Source organism: Eschscholzia californica, unplaced genomic scaffold (assembly GCF_041429995.1).
Source record: "Eschscholzia californica isolate CP2 unplaced genomic scaffold, dmEscCali1.0.p SCAF_5, whole genome shotgun sequence".
Lineage (NCBI taxonomy): Eukaryota > Viridiplantae > Streptophyta > Magnoliopsida > Ranunculales > Papaveraceae > Eschscholzia > Eschscholzia californica.
In genome coordinates this window covers 32290254-32296253 of record NW_028238472.1, presented here as the reverse complement: position 1 = coordinate 32296253, position 6000 = coordinate 32290254, and positions in this window count along the sequence as shown.

The window sequence follows — 6000 nt, the reverse complement described above, 5'->3', positions numbered from 1 at the left end:
ATGATCAGTGAAGGAATTCACTCACCCGGAACGACGGAGTCAAAGGGTAGGGCCTTCGTCCGCTTTACTTCGAAGAACTGGGGTCTTGGAATCACTTATTCAATCGGGGACGATTTTTATTGAATAATGTGGGAAAACTAATGTTTTTCAAAAACGATAACGAGTTTTAAAACTTTGCCATTTCTTTATGTAGTTTTAAGATGACACAAACGATTTCAACATTGAATCACACCTAAGGGAGGTGCTGATCCACTTCCTAGAATGGAAGAATGAATCCGAGAATAATTCTCAGATTCAAAAGGAAGGTCACTAGAATACCCAATCCCAATGTTGACTCATACAAGAGAAGGTCAAAAGCCATTTGCAAGCAATCGTATAACATTCTCTTTGGAAGAATAATGAATGCTAGCATAACCATTAAGACAAACTGAGGAAGAATTTCCCACAGAAGTCATAAATGGAGAGGTACGAGACCTCCAAGGCAATCTGAAAGTCATCCTAACGGAAGACAACAGAATACATCTATCACCCAATTCAATATTGATTGAACAAAGATAGATAAGACCTTAGATGAGTCACTCAGGTTGTTACAAACAAACTGAGCAGAACATACGGGAATATCCAGTCTAAGAAAGGTTCTTGAGATTTGGTACAAAGAATCTAAGAAATAGATTCAAAAGGGCAAAAGGATCAGTCAAGTGAGACAAACATTTGATCAAAGAAAAGCAGCTACCGAGTACATGATCAAGAGTATTTCTCATTACTGTGAATGTTTCTGAACAATGGCTAGACCATTTAAAAAGAAACTACCTTTAGCACCTGGAGGACAAAAGGAATGGAATTATGAATTCCGATTCCGTATCCTTGTTAACAAAGTTAAAAACAAGTATCGTAAAATTCCTTCATCAGGTATTTAAGACCAGATGAGCGGCTCAGTGGGAGCTCAAGGAAATCACATACTTGACTAAAAGAAGTAAAGATCCAAGAGGGAGCAGAAGCAGTAATGCTAGGGATGCTGAAAGGGATCGAAGTCTTCTTTTAGACACTGATCTAGCTTAGAACTTAATAGTGATTATTTTGTTATTCTAGAAACGTCTGATGTTTTAAACCAGTGATAAAATTAACTGAAGGTTAACATTGATAATGGCTAAAATCAAGAGATTCAAACTCATTAAACTTCAGCATTGTAAATTGGGTCTTAAGGACTAATTGACAAAGTCACCCTTTTCAAAAGGCATAAAGACTAGTAATCTATTAGGACTCATACGGTGTTATGCAGACCTATAAGTTTACTTGCAGAAGCTAACGAGAGAAACTTCAAATACGTACTCTGACAACTTCATGAAGTATGGAAACGTACAAATCATAAAGTATAAGTCAGAATGTTTGAAAGGTTCAAACAAAGTACAAACCGAAGTAAAGAATCACTTTGACAAGATAGTGAAAACTTGAGTCAAACACTTGATAACCATCAAAGGAGTTGAGAAACAGTTTCCCAACTCTGCTCCATGGAACACATCCGACGGATGGTGGATTCAGTGGGAGCAATCGAACATTGCTATGCATAATTCGATCAAAGATGGGTTTAAGCCAGTCTTCCAAATATTTTGGGACATATTCTATAAAGGATTGTTTTCACACTTACCAAAATTCCGTCTAAAGCTAAATTTGTAAAAGCATTACAAAACTAGGTAATATCTGACGCAATTTCTTTTTTAAAAGAAATTTGGGCTTCTTCCATAACCAATCAAGAGAACAAAGTGTTTGTTGCTCATGATAGTATTCTTCTAATAATTAGCACACCTAGTAGTCTGGGAGAAAACACTAATTATTACAAGAGTAAGTGGGAGAAAAGTACAAGTCGATTTAATTCGATCATGAGAAAAATCATGGAGAGTCATGAAGAACAATCATGAAACTTGTACAAGACGATTAAAGTCGACCAAGAGCAACAAACTGCGGCTCCTCGGAAAAGGAAAGTTTAAAGACATGATCTTATAAACCCACCGCACAAAAGCGAATGTCATTCGCCGGAGAACTCTCAAAACAAGTGAAAGTGTCTCTAAAGGAATATCTTAAAGTAATTGAGAAAATTCCAAATTGTTGTTCAAAAGCCCTAAAAGGTCAAATCTCAAAGACACAGAAAATAAAGGTTATTTCTGAAGAGATAAAAGACCTGCGCAGAAACGGAAACTGACTCTAGATTTTGGCTAGAACCCAAAATCATCGTGGAATCCATATCTCGTCAAGACATGAAGCTTGATAATTTAAGTCAACAAAAGACCTAAATTGGTTTTCCAAAATAGAAAACTGAGAAGGATGGAAACATTCCTGTTTCCCGAAACGAGACAAGAAGAATAAAGATTCTTCCAATCAAGTTATGTCCACAAGCATGCTTTAGAAATCTATCGACGGATTAAAAGCACGCAAGAGTTAGAATCTTCGATTCAAAAGGCAATCAGAGAAATTTGATTCCTGGAGAATGAAGAAAATCTTGAATCACGAGTTTCAAGAAGGTAAGTGGGAGCAAACAAACCTTCCGGGTCCGTATGCAGAGTACATACAAAAGATTGAGTACGACATAAGGTGTTGTATAACAGTAACAAACTGACTCAATAAAGGACCACACACAAAAGGATAAAATGCCATTTTGGGCATCTGAAGATCTATAAGCATAGATCAAAAGGATGATAGGATTAGAGAGACTCAGTACGCTGAGATGCTTGAGATCCGAAACAGAAAATCTAAGACTCGGAAAGTCTAAAAGAATTTCAACCCAAAAACTCATGACAGAGGGCGTTGCAAAACTCGGAGTCTAAAAGACACCGATGAGCTAGCACGCATGAGAGAGACATTTATGTTCGAAAATATAAAGTCAATCATGTTGGACATGATTAGCATTTAAACATCCGAATTCGGATTGGAAAACCGAAACACTACTTAGTACATCCTAGAAGGCTAAAGGATGAAGTAGTACAAAGTTGAACATGTCATCGTAGCAAACTTCCAGACATGGAAGGAAAGTAGGCTAAAAGTGTTTTAAGCCGGGAACTGTTGCAAATACTACACAAAGAATTAAAGGCCTTAACTCTAGTAAAGATTACTAGATATTATCAAGGTTGAAGATAGTAATCTTCAAATTAATTGATAATAAGCAAAGTTTAAAACCGACTACCACGGTGGTCAAACTAAACTGTCACCTAAGACATAGTATGAGATTCATACACAGTCTAAGGCATGAGGTATAAATTTTAAACCTCGACAAGTAAAACTGAGTGGGTAAAAGGAGTTTTACGGAAGAGGCTCAGATTTACAACTCTCGTTATCAGAAATAATAAGAATTATTTCACCAGTCGTCTAAACTTGGTTTAGTGTTTAAACGACAGTCCATCGATAATAAAACGTTCCGAATAGGTTTGTCAGATACGTGATCTGATGAATGAAACCCTATTAAGTGAACTTGGAATATTTATTATCAAAAATCCCTGGTCCAGGTCATTGCATGGACAACAATGACTCACGAAGACTAGCACGGGAGTCGATGGGTTAGCGCAGTTTCATGGGCTATAGGAATAGCATATTCTATTCGACTACGTGGGTGTATAAAAGGTTTATACACTAGATAACCCTCAAATGAGAAGTACATCATTCGTGATGAACGTCAATACTTCTCATAAAGACAATTGGAGAGATTCCTCAAAACATGAGTGCTCCACTCATCTTATGTAAGGAATGCCCGACTTTGGTTCCGTTAAACGCCGCGCCGTAAAAGGAGGTTATAAAGACGGATACTGGGAAGGACAGGATAGACATGAAGTTAAGTGGGAGCGCAAGAATGGATTGTGTCACCCTAATCACATTAGGTACAAAGTGTCTCAAGGCCACTTGATGAGTAGCAACTGAAAATGCGTGGCCGCGCTCAAACGGATTAAAAGTTAATCGTTTGTCTTTTACAGTTGTACTCGGATATCAAGAAAGTCTGAATGATGTGACGTATCAGATGGGATACTAAATTGACACGGGAATCGAGGCATTGCACTTGTTCTAAGTCCAAGTGGGAGTCTGAAGGAGTTGAAGGAGATGTCCTTCGACCAAGGTGACAATGCGAACAAATTGTCGGATAGGACAATTGATGTGGAAGATCATCAAGTCCGATTGATTTAGGGATCGTAGAGTTGTAGCTAGAGACCAACTACGATCGTCGAATTACGAAGTAATTCGCGGCTAACTTCGATCGGATCCTACAACGGGTTACACATAAGAGTGACAAATTGATCTAGGATGTGACTAGTGGGAGTGAGATATAATCATGGGAGTGTCCCATAAACATATCTCATAGGCCTAAAAAGGAATTAGGCAAAGATAGTACAAAAAGGCCAAAAACAGGGTTTTTGGGCCTAGACCGGTTCGGGTACTTCTAGGACTCGGATTGGGCTGAATTTTGGAGGGTTAGTTGCTGATATAATAAACATTATATCTGCCAATTTTCGTGGTGTTTGGACATCTCCTCCTTAGGGAATTGAGAAAATACCAATAGTTGCTATTTTCGACTATTTCCCTAAATCTTATTCTAAAGGGTGTTTTAGGAAAGTGAGGAGAAAGTAGAGAGGAGTGGAATTTCTCTCTAAGCTTTCTTACTCTACCACATCAAGTAGAGAGGAGAAAGTGAGCTAATTCCCATTAACTATCAATCTAGTCAAAGAAGAAGATGTTCTTCTTTCCAACCACCATTGGTGTGCTAGCTATACAACAAGGTGGGAGATCAAATTGATTGCTCGTGTCCCAAGTAGAGGAGCTACACTTGAAGCTCTTGGTCTTCTTCAATCAATTCAACTAGTTCGAGGGAAAAGCGATTAAGGTAATCTACTATCTCCATTAGATTAATTACTAGTTTTGCATGTGATCCTGGGAATACTAGTGTAGACATTAGATGTCATATTTCCGCTATAAACACTAGTAGAAGGGTGTAAATCCCTACAGAATCGTGTGTCGTCACCCATGCCGAGGCCTTTTAGAGGAGCTGGGAGTGCTCTCGCCACGAACAAAACCTCATATCATCCGTGCGAGGGTGGTGGCGAAAGGGAGGGCAATATCGGTAACTGTTGGGCTTGGAGCGTCACAAAGATGGTGAAGATTCTGGCCAATCTGCCAGTTCCGTCAAGGGACGTGACAGATGCATACGAAAAATAAAAATTATTTGACTAGAGTTATTTTAGAGTGTGATACAAAAGAGGCATCCCTAACTATTGGGCATCCCTAATTAAAACTCTCCTTGTGTTTCTTCTTTTTGTAAGAAACACCCAACCATCTTTCCTCTTCATCTTCATTCTACCTTTGTCGACCACCACCACCTTCGACCCCGACCATCTTCATCGACCACTGACGTTGTCTTTGTCTTTTTCCTCATCAGTGCTCACTGTTGACAGAAGTCATTTCTGGGATGAAGGGGGGTCTTCGATGAAGATCCTATGTCAAGGGCGTCACCTTCTTTTGGGACTCTTAATCTAGACGAAGGTTTGTATATAGCAGAGAGATATGGGTGGGTTGTAGAGAGAAATTGAGAAAATGAGGATAGGGAGAGAGTAGTGGTGGGAATCGGTTCGGGCCGGTCGATACTGGTGTCTAACTTCATCGAACCGGTCGACTTGGACATAAAATGTTGGTGACAATTTATTTATTCGGGCGGTCACTTTCGAGAATTGTTTGTCCATTGATCGTCTAAGACCGTTTATTTTATTGGGCTAGTCGGATGCCTGACGATAGCGGTTCGGGTTTTCCAGTAACACTTTACAAAAAAATTATAACTTCATTTCATCCGCATGAAGCAACCGTCAAACAACAAATATGGATTAAACCAGTAAGTGTGAATGAAACCAGTAAGTAACTAAGTATAAATCGAACCAATTCAAAGAAAAACATAACACAAAGTTATACAGATCTTTGTAGCACGATGCTCGATGCAAAACTTCGAATGGATGGAGAGATTCAGAGAGAGAACAA